This window comes from Leuciscus leuciscus (genome assembly GCF_965113295.1).
Source record: "Leuciscus leuciscus genome assembly, chromosome: 16".
NCBI lineage: Eukaryota > Metazoa > Chordata > Actinopteri > Cypriniformes > Leuciscidae > Leuciscus > Leuciscus leuciscus.
The window spans coordinates 38807197-38830889 of NC_138740.1; the positions used below are offsets into that span (position 1 = coordinate 38807197).

The 23693-nt window shown below is 38.8% G+C and overlaps 1 protein-coding gene and 1 long non-coding RNA gene across 5 annotated transcripts in view; one reads left to right on the forward strand and one right to left on the reverse strand.

The window, feature by feature from the left end:
- Positions 1–17801, reverse strand: part of LOC309477025 — a 109549-nt gene extending 91748 nt beyond the window's left edge. For both annotated transcript variants that reach the window (XR_014198473.1, XR_014198474.1), the window contains exons 1-2: positions 17713–17801; positions 17328–17476 (exon numbers count right to left, since the gene is read on the reverse strand). This is a non-coding gene — a long non-coding RNA (uncharacterized lncRNA). The remainder of the gene's footprint in view (positions 1–17327; positions 17477–17712) is intronic.
- Positions 1–23693, forward strand: part of LOC309476989 (uncharacterized protein) — a 423389-nt gene that overhangs the window by 232362 nt on the left and 167334 nt on the right. The window lies entirely within an intron of this gene.

Sequence of the window (23693 nt, forward strand, 5' to 3'; positions counted from 1 at the left end):
GTTGCTACGTTGAGACTAGCGTTAGCCGTGGTAATTCTGTGGTTGGCATGTAGCCGCGGCAATCACGACAACATCTAGGACAACTCGAGGTAACGTTATCGCACACCGGACGCGATTTTGAACACGGTCCTGAGCCGTTGCTGGGTGCCGCGGACAGACCGCCGGTGTGTGTAGGTTACACTGATAGAGAATAATGTGTTTGAATTTTAAAGACGCTGCGCTTCTCGTCCGGTGTGCGAGCCCCTTGAGAGAGTGCACGTCCGGTGAGTGATACCTCGAGTTGTCCTAGACGCGACGCGGCGCTTCTCGTCCGGTGTGCGAGCCCCTTGAGAGAGTGCACGTCCGGTGAGTGATACCTCTATGGCAAGCCAAGAGGCTCAGAAATACGCCATATGAATCGCGTTTAAAGCCAAACGCCGTCAAATACGGCGTTTTAAACCGTATTGGACGCCGTAAAATACGCCGTTGTAATTACAAACGCCGTAAAAGACGCGCGAAATACGTCAATGACGCCGTATTTGACGGCGTTTTAGTGTGCATGGAAAGCGCCGCTTTTTACGCCGTTCATCTCGCCATATGACGCCGTAAAAAACGCCGTTTTGGTTGCACAGAGCGCGCGCTATTTTACGGCGTTTTGCTTATAGTATAATGAGACACGCCCGCTGATTTCCACAGCCAGTAAGTTTGAACTGTTCTCTCCCAATCAATGATGAACTGAGTCAGACCAGACGAATTCAGCACGGATCATTTGTGGTAATCCAATTCGAATTCTTATGCTCGTATATGAGGAGTTATTAAACAAGGAAAAGAATCCAGGGGCTCGTTCTTCGTACGTTGCTTATTACATCCGAGATCAAATGACACATCCAAGATGATATCATCGTGCTAATCATGATCTGGCTAACTCGGTTCTTCGAACACACTTGCCGGATAGGATTAGTATCGCTGGATTGAGTTATCTGAGATAATAGCGCGTTCATGCGCTGGGTTAAAAGGGGACATGTATCGATAGTAGAAACATTGATCAGCAACGCTGCTATTGGCTGCTCAGCGTGGCCAAAGAGCGCGCTCAGTTTTTCTCCTCAGCAGAGCAAGAACTAATAGTTAAAAGTTTATTCGGAATTTTAATGTTTTAATGCAAAATGCCAGGGAACACCTCAAAGTCTGCAAAAGCCAGGAGAGAGGGCTGGTAAAAAGTAGCAGACAATTTAAATCCGTTAGAAGTGGCCATGTTAGATGTTTTTATCACTTATTAGCCTATATTTTTGTATTTGAATAATTGCATAATTACTTTGTTCATTGTAATGTCAGAGTCACCACACTAGAACATGGGAACAAACAAAAGTACAAAAATATTCTACATAATGGTAATTTTTAGTTATATTATAGTCTCTTTTATAAAAGACACTGTTAAATAAATGGTTGTCTGTTTATAAAAGCAACCAAGAAAAAGGCTGAGAAAAAAGAAGAAAAGATCTTAGCCTACACTGTAAAATAATTTTTGCTGCATTAAATTAAGGCCGTATAGTCATTTCAACTGTTAAATCTTGAGTAATGATGAATTGCTTTGACTTGTGAAAGTGAAAACTGATAAACTTATGTTAATGTAAAAATATTTTGCCATGAGTTATTGATCACATTTTTCCCGAGTGTAGTTCATTGTAATGACATTGTGTTTTCCTCTTTTGTGCTCTTTTACATAATATACCAACACTTGTATCTGTTCCCAAGAAAGTGGTGGCTGAAATATGTGCAGTAAGTGGACATTTTCTAACTTTCCAAAGGAAAGAAAGTATAAGACTTTGTAATGTCCATTTGTTTCCATTGCACTGGACAGTGAATAAACCCTCTCAGATAACTGTCATATGGAGGAACTAGCCTACCTGCAAGTGCATAAATAACTTTACTTCATTTATACTTGTATGCTTTATGGCTGCAATATAAGTTGCAGGATTCCACATCTACAGAAAGGCCTACAGAAGAGTCTGCACAGACAGAGGAGACATAGGCCTACAGGTGGGCAGTGTATAGCCAACTTTTCCTTTTTATTTGTTGCATGAGGCATGTGTCTAATATCTCTTGTTGCAGGCACTTGACCACTGGCTTTTCTTTACAAAGAACAATTGAAATAAAACTCAAGGAACTAAGCATATTTGTCTTTTATTAAACATTTAATGAAAAGTTTTTTTTTTTTTTTTTTGTGGCAATGTTGTGTAATATGGCACATGCAGCAGTGTCACAGGCCCTGTCAGGTGTGCAACCCTCAGACTTTTCAGACACTGAAATCTTCCCTTTAGTTAGCCAAAGTTCATTTCATTGTGTGCCCTTGTCCTGGCTAGAGCTGCATTGTAACTGGTTTGGGTCAGGGAATGGGGTCATAAAACACCTTCCTGTTCACATAATCCCCTTCATTGAGACCTTGATGGCAGTCTATGGTACCAATCACGTTAGTGAAGCCTGAGTGACACATAGGTAATCGGCATGGTCATGATTGCATGATCTTCATAAAAAATTATGATCTTAAGTGTCTTAAGTGGCTTGGAAATGCCACAAAAAAACCTAAAACTGTTTTTTAAACCTAAAAGCGCCAGGTAAACTCCGAATGACACGACAGACAGCACTTAACATCAAGTTCTCCGCATCTCCAATAGTGTTTAGGAAAGAGCCACTCGCAAATAATCTTAGGGCAATGCAAACAGTTTGTGCTGTAGTTAAAGCCGCGACTCCGACAAGTCGAAAATAAATGTGCGTTTCCAACAAATTAATAATGTAAACGACAATCTCACGAGTCACGTGAAAAAATATAAATCTCAGAAAGTGCACTATCGCGCTGCGCTGGACTTCCCGTATCAGCTCCGCTTATGAAGCCACAATCTAATCCTGTTTACATGAAATAAGCCTGCTCACGAGCAGGTTTAAGCTTGCGCACCTGTTGCTATGACAGCAAGTCCAGGATGAGCGTCGAAGAACCAAACAATCCAAGATCATGCCAAATCGTCAACAATCAAATCCAGCTAACTGAGTTAGCGACGTACGAAGAACGGGCCCCAGGTCGTATTGGCTTAACTCGGCACATTTCCATCTAAGTGCTGAATAACAACATATTGATATAACCCATAGAATGCCCTATGAATTTGTATGTTTTAAATAGGCCTATTTGAAAAAAAAATATGACGAATGTATTTTTTGCTATTTCTAAAAAATGTGGCAGATTTGTTGGTAGGTATATAAGCTTCTCCTTCCAGAATTAAATAGTGTTCCGATTTTTGTAGGCTAATTAAATTCGTGTTTTATTCATATTATATTCATTAATAAAAATAACATAGCCTAGTTATTTCTTTCCCACATTTGAGTCATTATTCTTAAAAGAAATGTAAATTATGCTTGCAACAATAGCTGTAGGTTAATTGGCCTGGATGAGTGTGATTGGCCTAATATTGTGTCCCAGACCGGCATTAAATAATTCGTGAATATTTGTAAAAATTCGTGGCTTGAAAGAGTTGTAAAATTGACAGTTCTGTCGATGTTTTGCCCAGGCAGGGTTAGTTAAGTAAAACTAAAACTATTAAAAACATTGAAATGCTAATCGAAATAAACCTGAAATAAAGGAAAATATAACTATTAGTTGAAAAACTTAAACTAAACGGAAATGAGAAATGTTTTTTTTTTTTTTATCAACAAACTGAATTCATTTCGGGTTTTTTTTGCTTCCACCTTCAACCGACGCGATCTTCCATTCATTAACCGACAAGATTATGTTAAATTAAAATTAAATTAAATTAGAATGAACAAGTGACTGTGACCCATTAAAAATAGGCCTACCAAAAATATTTTTTTTGTTTTAGCCTGCATGTAAAATAGCAGCAACAGAATAGGGGGATTCATCATCGTATTCACCTGTAGTGCTTCTGTGAACGGAGAAAAAACAGGATAACATCCATAACTCTATACTCTATCCATAATTCTGATACAATGTCTGAACAATCCGGCGACTCAAAACGGGGGTTGGAGGTAACGAAAAAAAATAAATAAAATGTACACTGCCTACGTAGCTTCTCTGCAGGGGCGGCGCCAGAGAATTTTTAACGCATGTGCTGAGGGGGTGCTAGATCATTGACAGGGGGAGCTGCGCAAAACTTGGCCACTAAATATTTAATATTCAGTTATTTTAATGATCACAATTAAAGTTTTATTAAATTGAACAAGCGCAACATTCAGCACAATCAAATAAAGATGTAGGCTATTATTAATAATAATGTTATATCAACATAATATCTCGTTATTTCGACATAATATGTGAAATATCTCGAAATAACGAGATATTATGTCGATACTACTGCTGTGTCCACCATGGTCTCCACATTCTTGATCAGCGGAAACGATTTTTGCTTGTTTGGGATCTGACTGGCCAGCGTATTTTAAAAATTTAAGCAAACTTTGCTGTTTTTTTTACATTTTTTTCCCTGAAACGATCGAGGCAAACAGCAATCTCAACTAGCACAACAAGCAGGCAAGTCATGTGTCACCCATGTTCACATGTTCCGGCTCAAATTTTAAAATGTGAAAATCCTATTCATTTTGCTTTATTGATTTGAATGATCTTTAATATTTTCTTTAATTTCAGTTTATTATTTAGCTTGGATTAATATTAATAATTAACATAAAATTAATAATTCCTTGGAAGCATACGAATTGGATTACCACAAATGATCCGTGCTGAATTCGTCTGGTCTGACTCAGTTCATCATTGATTGGGAGAGAACAGTTCAAACTTACTGGCTGTGGAAATCAGCGGGCGTGTCTCATTATACTATAAGCAAAACGCCGTAAAATAGCGCGCGCTCTGTGCAACCAAAACGGCGTTTTTTACGGCGTCATATGGCGAGATGAACGGCGTAAAAAGCGGCGCTTTCCATGCACACTAAAACGCCGTCAAATACGGCGTCATTGACGTATTTCGCGCGTCTTTTACGGCGTTTGTAATTACAACGGCGTATTTTACGGCGTCCAATACGGTTTAAAACGCCGTATTTTACGGCGTTTGGCTTTAAACGCGATTCATCTATGGCGTATTTCTGAGCCTCTTGGCTTGCCATATACCTCGAGTTGTCCTAGACGCGACGCGGCGCTTCTCGTCCGGTGTGCGAGCCCCATAGCCGCGGCTACAGAGCGACGAGGCAACACAATAGTTGAGTTATGTTTACCAGCTGTGCCGTGCTTATCTTATCATATTATACAGTGCTCTACTGGCTGAAGTAGCCTAGTGAGAGTTAAAGAAGCGGGTCAAGTCTTCAAATTGTTGCTAACCTCTATATTGCTATGTTTTCTCCAGGTTATTTTGAATGGACAGTTTTGTCGCTGATAAGCTAACTGAGTGGCAGCTGTCTGAGCTGACAGAGAATTTTAGAGGTGAGCATTTTACTCTTATTGCCCTTATATCATCTCTCTATACCTACATTTTTTTTAATAAGACTTAAATGTTTAAGACTTAAATTTTGTGAAAGTCACAACTTCTTCGACAGTGGGGTATGCACAACCCTAAAAGATTATTGTGCCTTGTCTTTAAGCTGTTATGCATAAGAATGGGCAAGATATTCACCTTTGCATTAATGTCATTACACTTTTTAATGAAAGAAAAGATGTCATTCACACAAAATGGGTTAATGCTGCAAAAGAACCACATTAGTTAACTAGCAATTTGGGCCAAAAAAAAAAAAAAAAAAAAAAAAAGCCTCCGCATTCCCTTAAAAGTGATTATTTGTTAGCTTGATAATGAAAGAGTGTCTGGTGAGTGGTTCACAATTGTCTCAACTTATTAACAATACTCATGTTGTCTTGTTTTCTGTCTTTCAGATGAAGACATAGAGGAGGGGGCATTTCTTCTCTTTGATGAGGACACTATCAAAAATCTTGTCTCCAAAGTTGGCCCCAGGCTTAAAGGGATACTCTACCATTTTTTCATATTAAACTATGTTATTCCCTTAACTAAGACGAGTTGATACATACCTCTCTCATCTCAGTGCGTGCGCTTAATCACTCTGGCGTGCGGTGACACTTTGATAGCAGTTAGCTTAGCCCAGTATATTCAATGGTATCTGACAGCAATGAATTTAGAAGTGACCAAACACATCAACTTTTTCCCTATTTAAAAACAGTTACACTAGTAGTTATACGACCAAGTATGGTGACACAAAATAAAACGTGGCGCTTTTCTAAGCGGGTTAAAAAGGATAACTATAATGTATGGCGGAATAGCACTTTCGGGAGTAATTCGACTCGGCGCAGTAAAAAGTAACGCCTGATCCTCTTCCCACTTTTGACAGAAATGAGAGGAAAAGGATCAGGCGTGACTTTTTACTGCGCTGAGTCGAATTACTCCCGAAAGTGCTATTCCGCCATACATTATAGTTATCCTTTTTTTAGTTATCCTTAGTTAAGGGAATAACATAGTTTAATATGAAAAAATGGTAGAGTATCCCTTTAAATTCCTGAGGCTCTTCTGAGAATTGTTGTTTATTTTTCTATTTTTTATTTCTAATATTGTTGTTACAGTGTGACCTAAAATAAATATGAAAATAAACATGTCCAAGTGTGTGTTTTTTCTTATAGATTTTAATTTAATGCAATAAAAATGTAAAAGTTCTTGAAGTGTGTAATATAATGTAAAACAAAGTTTTATTTTCTGAAATAAGGCATACAGGGATAGTGACCCAAGTTAGGTTATTTTTAACCCAACTAAAAAAGGATCAACTAATTTTTGGGTTATTTCTACCCATATGTTGGTTTTTTTAAACCCAACATTTGGGTCAGGTATTTAACCCATAATTTGGGTCAAAAAGCATAACCCAATTTTCTGAGTTGAAATAACCCATAAATTAGTTGGCCCCTTTTTAACCCAGGAGTTGGGTCAAAAATAACCCATTATGGGTTATTTTTGACCCAGGAGTTTTTAGAGTGTGTGTGCAGTAATGATAGAGACGTGTGTGAGAGGATCCAGATTCACACACATAGTCTCGTTTCGTTCCTGCTGTTTTGTGGCGGTTAAAGTTCAGATGTTGAGGAGCATCACAGTAAAGTCCCTGGTATCGTTGACGAAAAATTCAGTAAGGTGACGAAAAAAAAAAAAAAAAAAAACTTTGACAATCCCTATATGACCGCTTTCGCTAGCTACGGCGGTCATAATAACACTGGATCTGAGCCAGATTCACACACATCAGATCTGTCTCTCCTGTCTTTACCACAACTCTTTCCTCAGATTTCTGATTACATTCCTAAAGCTTTAGTCTACAAAAGAAATGAAGAATGACACAAATAATGCCACACATGAATATATGACTGATGCTGTTGTCCTGTTTCTATGTCCTGTAGTTTATCTGTGTGTGTGTTGCTGTGTTTATTCTGTTACTGGTTTTTACAGCACACTGGTCAACGGTAGTCGTGTTTAATTGTGCTTTATAAATAAACTGAAGTTGAAATACTCACACCAGCTTATATCTATTTGATTAGGACACAGACACATTTGTAGAGGTTTATGTCAGGCGTTGTTGTCGACACTGCTGTAGATTACTGTACTCACACAATGCCAATACACTATAATGAAAATGTGAACTGTAGTTTAATTCAATGTCTTATATTTAATAACCGCAGCAGCAATAACAGAACTTTAACCGCCACAAAACAGCAGGAACGAAACGAGACTATGTGTGTGAATCTGGATCCTCTCACACACGTCTCTATCATTACTGCACACACACTCTAAAAACTCCTGGGTCAAAAATAACCCATAATGGGTTATTTTTGACCCAACTCCTGGGTTAAAAAGGGGCCAACTAATTTATGGGTTATTTCAACTCTGAAAATTGGGTTATGCTTTTTGACCCAAATTATGGGTTAAATACCTGACCCAAATGTTGGGTTTAAAAAAACCAACATATCAAATCAAAATCAAATCAAATCACTTTTATTGTCACACAACCATATACACAAGTGCAACAGTGGTGAAATTCTTGGGTGCAGTTCCAAGCAGCATAGCAGTCATGACACAATGGACGAAACAATTTACACTTACAGATTACACCTCTAATGTGCGCACAATAACTCACAGCACCATATATACTATACAATATACAATAAATAATGTACAATATACAATATAGACATCTATACATACAATAAATACACATGCGAAAGAAAATAAATGTAAATATACAGTAGGTTAAGTTGAGGTGTTTTGAGATGCAGTGTGTTTATGGTTATTGATCACTTGGGATCAGGAGTTAAGAAATCGAATTGCTTGCGGGAAGAAGCTGTCATGGAGTCGGCTGGTGCGTGTCCTGATGCTGCGGTACCGCCTACCTGATGGTAGCAGTGAGAACAGCCCATGGATCGGGTGGCTAGAGTCTCTGATGATCCTCCGAGCTTTCTTCACACACCGCCTGGCATATATTTCCTGGAGGGAGGGAAGCTCACCTCCGATGATACGACTGGCAGTGTGCACCACCCTTTGCAGGGCTTTGCGGTCGCGGGCGATGGTATTGCCGTACCAGGCAGTGATGCAGCCAGTCACGATGCTCTCTACAGTACTGGTGTAGAACCGTGTGAGGATATGGCGGTTCATTCCAAACTTCCTCAGCCGTCTCAGGAAGAAGAGGCGCTGGTGAGCCTTCTTCACAACGGCCTTGGTGTGGACGGACCATGTGAGTTCCTCTGTGATGTGGACACCGAGGAACTTGAAGCTGCTGACTCTCTCCACCGGTGCTCCATTGATGGTGATGGGGTTGTGTTCTCTGCCACTCCTCCTGAAGTCAACCACTAGCTCCTTGGTCTTGCTGACGTTGAGGAAGAGGTTATGCTCCTGACACCAGCGTGACAGAGTGTGTACCTCATCTCTGTAGGCCGTTTCGTTGTTGTCGGTGATCAAGCCTACCACCGTCGTATCATCAGCAAACTTAATGATGGTATTGGAGCTGTGAGTTGCCATACAGTCATGTGTGTACAAGGAGTACAAGAGTGGGCTGAGAACACAGCCCTGAGGGGCTCCAGTGTTGAGGGTCAGTGATGAGGAGATGTTACTGCCCATTCTAACCACTTGGCGTCTGTTTGACAGGAAGTCCAGGATCCAGCTGCACAGCAAGCTGTTTAACCCTCTGGGGACCAAAAACGCGCCCGCGCGTTTTGCTCGTTTTTTTTTTTAGCAATGAAAAATAAACACAAAATGCTCTGTTAATTTTGATCTTTCATTTTCGTGTAATACATCAATCGATCCTGTTCAGTTTCTATTTTTTTTCTGTATACTCACAATACAAATAAAGTGTTTTGCTTTTTGACAAATAAAGAAAAACTAACATGATGCTATTTCTGCCTTCTCTCTGTCAGTAAACTCCCATTTGAAACGCGTTCGAAAATTATCTATAACTCCGCGAAAATTCAGTCAAACAGGCAAACAGACCCACGGGCATAAAGCTTGAGATCGCAGCTTTTAAATGAAGTAATTTATATAAAAAACAAATATTATCAGCTTCTGTAATCTGTATAAAAAGAGAGCGACTCCAGTCGAGCTCATTAGGAGCCATTCAAAAGTAATTTGACCACGCCCCGGAGAGCGCGTGCTATTCAAACGCAAATTCTGAGAACCATTTCAGTCTGTGAAACGCCCCCACATCAGCTGTAAACAAAGAGGCATAATATAGCCTACCTTATGGAGAAAATTTTCCGTGCTGATATGAGGAGCAGATCCCGCTGAGGAGTGAGGTAGGCTAAGTTATCCTTTCTCAAGTGTTAATGTGGAATAACGTTATGGAATAACGTTGTAGGCTTATGTAAACAAAAAGATGAATCGCGTTTCTATAATATGAATAGCGTTTCTGTGAGATGAATGAAGGGTACATATTTGTAAAGACTGTTTAGCCTAAATATGAATCGCGCGTCTGTGTGTGAAAGAATAAACTGCTTTTACAGTTACAGTTACTGCGTTACAGTCAGGCGAAGTATGAAAGACAACATTTTGTTGACTAGATTTGGGTACAGTTTTTACTGTAGAATATACTGTCACATCAAATAAGCTTTTCTGCTCATATATATAAAATACTATTTTGTCAAAAATAAAGTCATAGACTAAGATGTTCCAATGTTGGCTATATTCAAACTAATGAATACATATGATAAAATGTAGGCCTATAATCTTTTTTTTTTTTTTTTTACAAAGAAAGAGTACTTTTTTTGCAGAAATATTGCTGAAATTGTCATTATTGTTGTAATTGTAACCTTTTTAATAAAATAGCAAAACATATTTACAAGATAGATGTAAGCAAAATCTTAAATGGTCAATATAAGTCTTCTTCTAAATATATAGGCTATTTTGTCCTTGCATTGTGGCTCAGTCAGTGTCACACCTGAATGAATGGCTAATTATGCAGAGTCATTATGCAGAGTGGGTGGGACTGGGTAATCTAAGGTGTAAACTACTCCTCCCCCTCGCATATTGGCTTTCCAAGCAAAACCTGTTTTACACCATTTAAATCAATGTTTTTTTTTTTTGTGAACGATAAAGCAAGACTATTTTCACATAATTTTGAAGCTAGAACTCCAAGAGAAAACATCCATTAGTCAAAAGTCTTGTGGGCACATATTTTGTATGAGTTTTGTGGTCTTATTTCAGCAACTTTCATTTTTATTTTTTTAAATAACCACGCATAAACATTATTCTCTTAAAAATACAAACATCTACATACATGTTGCTCGCATATTATGGTAGGCCTGTTTGTGCTATATAGAGTGAATTTACACCTTTGCCATTAACATGTTTATAAATAACTGAAAAAAGCACAAATGTCAGAGCATGTCAGAACATCTCAAGGGCCCCAAAAACAGCTTGGTCCCCAGAGGGTTAAGCCCAGAGCCCGGAGTTTCACATCAAGCATAGAGGGCACTATGGTATTGAATGCTGAGCTGTAGTCTACAAACAGCATTCTCACATATGTGTTCCTTTTTTCCAGGTGGGAGAGAGCAGTGTATATTGTAGATGCAATAGCATCATCAGTGGAACAGTTGTTGCGGTATGCAAACTGCAATGGGTCCAGTGAGGGAGGTAAAACAGAGCAGATGTAATCTCTGACTAGTCTCTCAAAGCATTTGCTAATGATGGGGGTCAGAGCAACAGGACGCCAGTCATTTAAGCAGGTGATGTTGGATTGCTTCGGTACAGGTACAATGATGGACGTTTTGAAGCATGTGGGGACTACAGACAGGGAGAGGGACAAGTTGAAAATGTCCGTAAAAACACTAGCCAGTTGGTTCGCGCATTCTCTGATGACACGGCCCGGAATGCCGTCTGGACCCGCGGCTTTACGGATATTCACCCGTCGGAAGGATCGGGTTACATCCGCTACAGAGACGGAGAGTGTATTAACCTCTGTAGCTTCAGCCGCGAGAGCTCTCTCCGCGAGGGGGGTGTAAGTTCCCTCGAAACGAGCATAAAAAGTGTTTAGCTCATCCGGGAGAGAGGCAGCGGTGTTCACTGTGGAGTTTGTGTTCCCTTTGTAGTCCGTGATGATGTTAATTCCCTGCCACATGCTTCTAGAGTCGGTGGTGTTGAACTGTCTTTCAATCTTGTCCCTGAAATGGCGTTTTGCTACTCTGATAGTTTTTCGGAGGGTATAACTAGCTTGTTTATGCTCCTCCACAGTCCCAGAATTAAAAGCGAAGGTCCGCGCATTGAGTGCCGCACAAACTTCACTATTTATCCATGGTTTCTGGTTAGGGTAAATCCGTATTATTTTGGTTGGAACAACGTCCTCTACGCACTTCCTGATGAAACACGTTACGCTATCAGCGTAGACCTCGATGTTGTTATTAGAGGCCGACCGGAACATCTCCCAGTCCGCGTGATCAAAACAATCCTGTAGCATTGAGTCTGATTGGTCCGACCAGCACTGGATCGTTCTGAGGGTGGGTGTTTCCTGTTTTAGTTTCTGCCTGTAAACGGGCAGAAGGAGAACGGAAGAATGGTCTGATTTGCCAAGTGGTGGGCGGGGGAGGGATTTGTAGCCATCCTGGAAAGGAGAGTAGCAATGATCCAAAATCCGGTCCCCTCGTGTGTTGAATTTTACGTGTTGGTGGTATTTTGGTGCTATTTTCTTGAAGTTGGCTTTGTTAAAGTCCCCAGACACAATGAACGCGGCCTCAGGGTGCGAGATTTCCTGCTCACTTATTCTCCCATACAGTTCCTTTAGTGCCCGGTCTGTGTCGGCTTGTGGGGGAATGTACACAGCTGTGATAATGACCGCTGTGAATTCCCTCGGTAGCCAGAATGGTCGACACAGAAGCATGAGAAATTCTAGGTCAGGAGAGCAGAAAGACTTGATAGAATGTACGTTCCTCTGATCACACCAAGATTTGTTGATCATAAAACATACACCACCACCTCTGCTTTTACCTGAGAGGTCTTTTGCTCTGTCCGCTCGATGCACGGAGAACCCCGCAGTTTCGATAGCCGAATCTGGAATCTCAGCAGACATCCAAGTTTCTGTAAGGCAGATAATGCAACAGTCCCTCGTCTCACGTTGGAAAGAGATCCGCGCTCTCAGCTCGCAGAGCTTGTTGTCCAAAGACTGAACATTTGCCAGTAGAATACTGGGGAGCGGGGGTCGATTTGCGCGCCGTCTTACTCTGATGAGAACGCCGGCTCTTCTTCCCCTTCTCCGGCTGCGTTTCCGCGGCCGAGCTGCCCAGACAAAGGGCTCCGCTGCCGTGTTTGTAAACAGCGGGTCGTCTTTGAAGAATATAAAGTCCGGTTTTCGGTGTGCGATTGCCGAACCAATGTCCAAAAGTGTTTGTCTGTCGTACACAATAAAGCAGACAACATCCAAGACGAAAAACATAAGAAATGTAAACAAAACAAACAAAAGACTACTATGTTGTGTCGGAGCTCGCAACGCAGCAGCCATACTCGGCGCCATCTTACTACTTATTTCTACATATGGGTAGAAATAACCCAAAAATTAGTTGATCCTTTTTTAGTTGGGTCAAAAATAACCTAACTTGGGTCACTATCCCTGTATGCCTTATTTCAGAAAATAAAACTTTGTTTTACATTATATTACACACTTCAAGAACTTTTACATTTTTATTGCATTAAATTAAAATCTATAAGAAAAAACACACACTTGGACATGTTTATTTTCATATTTATTTTAGGTCACACTGTAACAACAATATTAGAAATAAAAAATAGAAAAATAACAACAATTCTCAGAAGAGCCTCAGGAATTTAAAGGGATACTCTACCGTTTTTTCATATTAAACTATGTTATTCCCTTAACTAAGGATAACTAAAAAAAGGATAACTATAATGTATGGCGGAATAGCACTTTCGGGAGTAATTCGACTCAGCGCAGTAAAAAGTCACGCCTGATCCTTTTCCTCTCATTTCTGTCAAAAGTGGGAAGAGGATCAGGCGTTACTTTTTACTGCGCCGAGTCGAATTACTCCCGAAAGTGCTATTCCGCCATACATTATAGTTATCCTTTTTAACCCGCTTAGAAAAGCGCCACGTTTTATTTTGTGTCACCATACTTGGTCGTATAACTACTAGTGTAACTGTTTTTAAATAGGGAAAAAGTTGATGTGTTTGGTCACTTCTAAATTCATTGCTGTCAGATACCATTGAATATACTGGGCTAAGCTAACTGCTATCAAAGTGTCACCGCACGCCAGAGTGATTAAGCGCACGCACTGAGATGAGAGAGGTATGTATCAACTCGTCTTAGTTAAGGGAATAACATAGTTTAATATGAAAAAATGGTAGAGTATCCCTTTAAGCCTGGGGCCAACTTTGGAGACAAGATTTTTGATAGTGTCCTCATCAAAGAGAAGAAATGCCCCCTCCTCTATGTCTTCATCTGAAAGACAGAAAACAAGACAACATGAGTATTGTTAATAAGTTGAGACAATTGTGAACCACTCACCAGACACTCTTTCATTATCAAGCTAACAAATAATCACTTTTAAGGGAATGCGGAGGCTTTTTTTTTTTTTTTTTTTTTTTTTGGCCCAAATTGCTAGTTAACTAATGTGGTTCTTTTGCAGCATTAACCCATTTTGTGTGAATGACATCTTTTCTTTCATTAAAAAGTGTAATGACATTAATGCAAAGGTGAATATCTTGCCCATTCTTATGCATAACAGCTTAAAGACAAGGCACAATAATCTTTTAGGGTTGTGCATACCCCACTGTCGAAGAAGTTGTGACTTTCACAAAATTTAAGTCTTAAACATTTAAGTCTTATTAAAAAAAATGTAGGTATAGAGAGATGATATAAGGGCAATAAGAGTAAAATGCTCACCTCTAAAATTCTCTGTCAGCTCAGACAGCTGCCACTCAGTTAGCTTATCAGCGACAAAACTGTCCATTCAAAATAACCTGGAGAAAACATAGCAATATAGAGGTTAGCAACAATTTGAAGACTTGACCCGCTTCTTTAACTCTCACTAGGCTACTTCAGCCAGTAGAGCACTGTATAATATGATAAGATAAGCACGGCACAGCTGGTAAACATAACTCAACTATTGTGTTGCCTCGTCGCTCTGTAGCCGCGGCTATGGGGCTCGCACACCGGACGAGAAGCGCCGCGTCGCGTCTAGGACAACTCGAGGTATCACTCACCGGACGTGCACTCTCTCAAGGGGCTCGCACACCGGACGAGAAGCGCAGCGTCTTTAAAATTCAAACACATTATTCTCTATCAGTGTAACCTACACACACCGGCGGTCTGTCCGCGGCACCCAGCAACGGCTCAGGACCGTGTTCAAAATCGCGTCCGGTGTGCGATAACGTTACCTCGAGTTGTCCTAGATGTTGTCGTGATTGCCGCGGCTACATGCCAACCACAGAATTACCACGGCTAACGCTAGTCTCAACGTAGCAACGTATTATTATTATTTATTTTTTTAGCAAATGGTGCTAAAGCAAGAGGGACATGGACACAGAAAAGTTAACATTACATCAACACTGAAAATACTCTCTTACCTTGCATATAGATGAAGTTGCACCGATGAAGCACAGGCCAAAACGGATTGAGCGCGAAGCGACGGTTATTTCAAACGACTGTTGTGAGAAACTTCCAGAACAACTGTGGGCGGGTGGGCGAGAGAGAGAGAGAGAGAGAAAGCCAGCCAACCCTATAACCCAGAACATGGGTTACTCTTTGAAAAATAACCCAGAAACCCAAACAACCCATGAATTGGGTCGAAATATTAGCCCTATAACCCAGAAAATGGTTACTCTCTGAAAAAATAACCCATAATTTTAACCCAACACAAATAACCCAGAAAATCGGTTGAAGAAATAACCCAGGAGTTTTTAGAGTGCATGATCTGCTTTACATGCTATATGTGTGTGTCTAACATGTACATCATGTTTGGTCTCTTCTGGCAGCTTCTAGACTGAATAGAATTGTGCTAAACATAATAGAGATATTAAAATACTAATGTACAATATAGGAACTATTGCTCAAACAATCACAATCATGGAGGAGGAGTTTAAATGTGTTTCTCTATCAGCACAAATCTGCCTTCAGGCTTATGGTCTATAGTGTCATTTCAGATTACAATCCATGACATGCAATTTGCGATTCAGACTATTCACAGGAGTAGTAACCAAACAAACTTCCCTTTTAGGTCCTTCCAAAGTTCAGTCTACTGTGTTTCCCTGTAAAGATGTATCCAGTTACTGTCATTATCTAAACATCTGTTCTCCTATCAGCTCTTACTGAGAAACACTTTTACCTAGGAATAAGAGGTTAAAGAATAACAACTTATTTTTGGTTAATTGATAAGTTAACTCTATTAGAGTCAGATACTAAATAACCTATTTGCGTCAATGAATTATGCACATCAACATTCAACTGCTTATTTTTAAAAAACATTATTATTAGTTTAAAACAGCAGCATAACTTCCAACCAATGAGAAACATGCATCAAATCAGTCAATCAACATTTTCCCCTCAGTGGAGAATCACAGATGATCCTCTTTATGCTTTATGTGTGACATGATGATTCTCATGTTTCACTATCAGCACAAATCTGCCTTCAGGTTTATGGTCTATTGTGTCATGACTTTGTGTACATTCCTTACATGCCAAGCACAATTCAATGACATGCATTTCATGACAAGCATTTTTCCGGCTATTCACAGCAGTTGTTTCTCACAGTTACACAAACATTCCCTTCCAAAGTTCAGTCTACTGTGTTTCCCTGTACAGATGTGTCCTGTTACTGTCATTATCTAAACATCTGTTCTCCTATCAGAAACACTTTTACCTGTAGGAATAAGACGTTAATGAATAAAAACGTATTTTTTGTTAATTGGCAGGTTAACTCTATTGGAGTCAGATACTAAATAACCTGTTTGCCTCAATGAATTATGCACAACAACATTCAACTGCTTATTTTTAAAAAACATTATTATTAATCGTTGCATAAGTCGCTGACCGACGTTGAAAAGAGATACGCTCAGATAGAAAAAGAGTGCCTCGCAGGAGTGTGGGCCTCTGAGCGTTTCTACCAGTATCTGTGTGGCCTGGAGAAATACAAGTTGCTTACAGACCACAAGCCTTTGGTAACCCTCATCAATTCAAAAGACCTCGACAACACACCCATACGCTGTCAGCGCTTGCTCATCAGGTTAATGAGATTTAACCCTATCGCTGAATATGTTCCAGGGAAACATCTAGTAGTCGCGGATGCCCTTTCCAGACACCCCAGGGCAGACATTCCACCGGGTGACCTTGCAGCAGAGGTTAAATCATACGTGGATTCAGTGGAAGTTGACCTGAGGGTGAGAAAGCCAATCATTGAACAAATTAAAGATAAGACTGGAATGGATGGTGAACTGCAGTGTGTGCTCAGGTACATCTGAAATGGGTGGCCAGGATATTTGAAGAGCGTCCCATCAAATGTGAAAGCATACTTCAAAGACCGTGGTTCACTCAGTGAAACCGGTGGACTGGTGTTAAGGGGCAGATTGTGATTCCTGAAAGTATGAGGGGAGACGTGCTCCTGAGGATTCATCAGGGCCACCAAGGCCTTACTAAGTGTAGGGAGCGCTATAGAGGTGCTGTGTGGTGGCCTGGTATCGCAACCCGTTATCATCATAATTATAATACAGTGACTGAACTGATGATATAGACTCAGATCATCTAACAGAGAACATGCACTTAAAATATAGAATTTAAAACATTTGTGATAAAATAGCAAATAATCCAGTCATCCATATGAAGATAAAGCTCCTCAGTAAAGATGAGAAATGAAATATGAAACATGTTTCTCGCCTGTGAGAAGAAGAGAGATGTAGAATAATCCAGAGTTTATTAAATCACACTGAATATATAAAGATAAAGTCCTTCTTCTGTAGTTTGTGATGGTCCAGATATATTCCTGTCATGCATTCATTTCTCTTGTGTTCAGATTCTGCATAAATCTGTTAGAAAAAAAGAAAGAACCCCCCCCCCCCCCCCCCCCCTCCCAGAGATATATCAAATACAGAGATAAAATACATATATAGTTAAAGTGAAATTTCACATTTGTTAGTGATTTCTTTTAATAAATATTTATCTTTCAGTTTCACTACAATACTTTGTACAGTAACATCTCTGTTCATAATTAATATCTAAAAATACTCTTACAAAATGTTTAAAGATGAAAGTGTTTAATTACCTTGTGATGATCTGGACAGAGAGAAGCTCCAGTGTTCACTGAGAGTCTGAGGAGCAGAACTGACTTTATACACTTACACACGCCACACGCCACTCCTCCTGAGATATCTGAAATACCTATTTGATACTTGCCTGACAGGTTTAAACCTAGTGTCAGGTTTAGCTCTGACCTAGCGGTTTTGTTCTCTGTGTTGTTTTGCACATGTTCTCTATAAATGCTTGTTCCCCACATCAGTAGTGTAACAGATTCCCAGTGTAGAGATGGTGAAACTGGTGTTATATGATGATATTGTCTTGATCTGGTAATAACTCTAGCTGCTGTATTTTGCACTATAACTGTAGTTTGTTCATTGATAATGATCAGGATAATCTAGTAATGCATTACAGTAATCCAGTCATGAACGCTTTATGAGCTTTTCTGCATCAGAAACATGTTCTGTATTTTGGTGTTTCTGAGGTGAATAACGCTGAAGGATCAGCCAGATCTTTAACTGGACATGATGAAGAAACACACACTGAATGCAGATTGTTTACAAGAGATTCTGTGGACAGGATTATGGCCAATCAATAATATCATCTTATTTATGATTATCATCATTTATTATAAGAACATTACTGGTCATCCACATCTTTAACACACTCTGGTAACTTGGATACAAATTTCTGTTCTGTAATAAATATATACCGGTAGTTGATTATTAATAAGCATAACAGTGGAAACTAATCTCATGTTTTCTAATAATTTTACAGACTCACATTTGACACACAATAACACTTTACATTCAAACACAAGCTCTTCTTTCTGCTCAATCTTTATCAGCAGTAAATATTTACACATCATAGTAAAGTTGTAAGTTGTTACTGTATTATTCACAGTTTTCATGAATCTTTTATTATTCAGTCAGATTTGTGTCATCAGCTCTTCCTCTGCTCTAACATCATTTTACTCATTTCTATCCTCATGAAGTTGATCATGTAGAGAATAACACTGGATCTGAGTCACATTTAGACACATCAGATGCTAAACCTGTTTTACAACAACTCTTTCCTCAAAATTGCATTCCGTCGGTGCCTTGTCAGATCTGTCAAACTCATTCTTCAGATTTCTGGCCTTCAAAAGAAATGAAGAATGACACAAATAATGCTATACATGAATATATGACTGATGCTGTTGTCCTGTTTTATGTTCTGTAGTTTATCTGTGTGTGTGTTGCTGTGTTTATTCTGTTACTGGTTTTTACAGCACACTGGTCAACGGTAGTCGTGTTTAATTGTGTTTTATAAATAAACTGAAGTTGAAATACTCACACCAGCTTATATCTATTTGATTAGGACACAGACACATTTGTAGAGGTTTATGTCAGGCGTTGTTGTCGACACTGCTGTAGATTACTGTACTCACACAATACCAATACACTATAATGAAAATGTGAACTGTAGTTTAATTCAGTGTCTTATATTTAATAACCGAAGCAGCAATAACAGAACTTTAACCGGCACAAAATAGCAGAAACGAAACGAGACTATTAATCTGGATCCTCTCACACACACGTCTCTATCATTACTGCACACATGATCTGCTTTACATGCTATATGTGTGTGTCTAACATGTTCATCATGTTTGGTCTCTTCTGGCAGCTTCTAGACTGAATAGAATTGTGGAAAACATAATAGAGATATTCAAATACTAATGTACAATATAGGAACTATTGCTCAAACAAGCAGTGAGGAGGAATTTAAATGTGCTTCTCTTTATGCTTTATGTGTTACATGAGGATTCTCATCTTCATATCAGATCTCTGAGTTTCATCATCATCATCATCATCATCATCATCATCTTCATCATCATCTTCATCTCTGTTTCTAATCTGAACTGAATGCTTTTGAGTTTGCAGTGAAGTTGTGCTTCTAGTGTTCAAAGATGGACACAAATGTTTATCTTTCATGCATTAAAAAAGTAATTCTATTTAATCCAGTTGTTGTTCTTTATTCTCAAATTGAACTGAACGCTGAATTGAAATGAGAACTGAATTCACTTCGAGACACTGAACCTGATCCACCGTAAGACATGATCATCAAACACTGGATCAATAACAGCTCTTATAATACTGAAATATGACAGTCTATCAGCTGTAATATGACAAACACAAGGTGGATCTCATAAACACATGTTCAGGTCTGATGTGTTTTACACACTTTCTGGTGATGAAAAGATGCAGCACTTTGTGTTTCTGATTGTGAATGTTCTAGTGTAACTCGTTGTGCTTTGCTCTTTACAGCTGTTTTTATCTCAGAGTTTTAGTATTAAACATATTTAATGTGGTAATACTTTATTTTAATAGTCCACTTTCAAAACGTTGTACTAACTAGCCTGTAAGAAACTGTGCAACTACTCGTCAACTAACTCTCATTAGAGTATTACTGTTAGTTTAACATCAGCTGAGACTTTACTGTGATGCTCCTCAACATCTACATGTGTGTCATGCAGGAGAAACAGAGATTACATCAGTGATTACTGTACAACTGAATCAGATTATTCAGAAAAACATCTTCTATATGAGCATATATTAATACATTCATGCACATTCCTCTCGTAGTAAAACTGCTGGTGTTAACTATGATCTTGTCTCTGTTGATGAGTGTTAGTGACGCCGACTGCTGCTTTCTACAAGACAACATTACGCCAGAACTGTCAGTATTATTTCTACATCACTTCTACAGTTTAAACTCTATTGTGTGTATAATCAGTGTTTCACGTGCGCCCTCCAGTGGCAACAGGTAAGATTGAATTAACCCAAAAACATCACAATGAGAAACTAGAACACACACATCTGATCATCTTCATATACTGTAGTGTTTATAATCTGATCATCTTCATATACTGTAGTGTTTATAATCTGATCATCTTCATATACTGTTGTGTTTATAGCTGATCATCTTCATATACTGTAGTGTTTATAGTCTGATCATCTTCATATACTGTAGTGTTTATAGCTGATCATCTTCATATACTGTAGTGTTTATAGTCTGATCATCTTCATATACTGTAGTGTTTATAATCTGATCATCTTCATATACTGTTGTGTTTATAGCTGATCATCTTCATATACTGTAGTGTTTATAGTCTGATCATCTTCATATACTGTAGTGTTTATAATCTGATCATCTTCATATACTGTAGTGTTTATATCTGATCATCTTCATATACTGTAGTGTTTATAGTCTGATCATCTTCATATACTGTAGTGTTTATAATCTGATCATCTTCATATACTGTAGTGTTTATAGCTGATCATCTTCATATACTGTAGTGTTTATAATCTGATCATCTTCATATACTGTAGTGTTTATAGCTGATCATCTTCATATACTGTAGTGTTTATAATCTGATCATCTTCATATACTGTAGTGTTTATAATCTGATCATCTTCATATACTGTAGTGTTTATATCTGATCATCTTCATATACTGTAGTGTTTATAGTCTGATCATCTTCATATACTGTAGTGTTTATAATCTGATCATCTTCATATACTGTAGTGTTTATAGCTGATCATCTTCATATACTGTAGTGTTTATAATCTGATCATCTTCATATACTGTACTGTTTATAATCTGATCATCTTCATATACTGTAGTGTTTATAATCTGATCATTTTAGTGTTTATAATCTGATCATCTTCATATACTGTAGTGTTTATAGCTGATCATCTTCATATACTGTAGTGTTTATAATCTGATCATCTTCATATACTGTAGTGTTTATATCTGATCATCTTCATATACTGTAGTGTTTATAGCTGATCATCTTCATATACTGTAGTGTTTATAATCTGATCATCTTCATATACTGTAGTGTTTATATCTGATCATCTTCATATACTGTAGTGTTTATAGTCTGATCATCTTCATATACTGTAGTGTTTATAGTCTGATCATCTTCATATACTGTAGTGTTTATATCTGATCATCTTCATATACTGTAGTGTTTATAATCTGATCATCTTCATATACTGTAGTGTTTATAGCTGATCATCTTCATATACTGTAGTGTTTATAATCTGATCATTTTAGTGTTTATAATCTGATCATCTTCATATACTGTAGTGTTTATAGTCTGATCATCTTCATATACTGTAGTGTTTATAATCTGATCATCTTCATATACTGTAGTGTTTATAGTCTGATCATCTTCATATACTGTAGTGTTTATAGTCTGATCATCTTCATATACTGTAGTGTTTATAATCTGATCATCTTCATATACTGTAGTGTTTATAGTCTGATCATCTTCATATACTGTAGTGTTTATAATCTGATCATCTTCATATACTGTAGTGTTTATATCTGATCATCTTCATATACTGTAGTGTTTATAATCTGATCATCTTCATATACTGTAGTGTTTATAATCTGATCATCTTCATATACTGTAGTGTTTATATCTGATCATCTTCATATACTGTAGTGTTTATAGTCTGATCATCTTCATATACTGTAGTGTTTATAATCTGATCATCTTCATATACTGTAGTGTTTATATCTGATCATCTTCATATACTGTAGTGTGTATAATCTGATCATCTTCATATACTGTAGTGTTTATAGTTGATCATCTTCATATACTGTAGTGTTTATAGCAGATGAAATGACTGATGACACATCCAGACACAGAGCAGAAGAAAGACGAGAGTAACAGTGTTTTATCATAAAGACTCAGTTTGGCTAATGCTGTGTCTGACTCGTCTCTGGATCTGTTTCTCTCCTCCATCAGTAGTTTGTGTCTCGTCCTCTTTTTCCTCTTTCTCTCTTGTCCTGATGTTTAATTCTCCTGCAGTTTGTGATGATCCACAGATCTTCTGCCATTAAACAATTTTAATGACATGTTTATGATTTTTACAGGTGGTGTTTTTTAATACGCTTTATCCTCCTACGACCCCGTGTCCACATACGTGGACATCACATTTTTGGCTGTGTGCGGCATAATACTTAATTCTGTGTAACTGGAACATGTTTTTCACAAACGAGGACACTTATACTGCCATCTGGTGGTGTCAGGAGAGAAAAAAATGTAACATAAATAATGTCAAGATGGCGGAGAACACAGGCGAAATGTCACGCAGGCACATCAGACCAAAACGTCCACAAGGTAAAAAATGTAATAACATTTCATTGTTGATTCTTGTTCAGTTATGCATAATAGTGTTGTATGATTAAAATGGCATGCACATTTGACAAACCTTTGTAACAGGAAAGATTTACTAGGCTGCTAAATTTGATGTCCACATATGTGGACAATGGGACTTAACTTCGATGAAACTGTATAAGAATGCTAGCAAAAAAATGAAAATTTGTAGTTGCACTGAGCTTCGTGACGCACATTGACTCACACTCTCGAGCACACACACACACACTCGCGATCGCGCGCGCACACACACACACACACACACACACACACACACACACACTCTCTCTTGCTCACTCCCGATCGCGCGCGCGCACACACACACACACACACACACACACACACACGCGCACACACACACACACACACTTGCTCACTCACTCGCGTTCAGACACACACACACACACACACACACACTCTCTTGCTCACTCGCGATCGCGCGCACACACACACACACACACACACACACACACACACACTCTCTTGCTCACTCGCGATCGCACACGCTCACTCACTCGCGCGCGCACACACACACACACACACACACACACACTCTTGCTCACTTTTTTGATATAAATTTTGTTTTTCCATATCAATGTTCAGAAGTGGTGATCAGTTGACAGCTCCGCCCCTCTCTTTACCAGAGTGTCTAAGACATACGGCCGCAGGTCAGATGAAACGACCACAAAGTCGATCATCGGCCTCTGGCCTAGGGTGTCCTGGTGCCACCCCAGACAGCAACATAGTATCAGCCCAGATCTGGCCCAAATCTGGTTCATGTGGATTCCACACGGTCC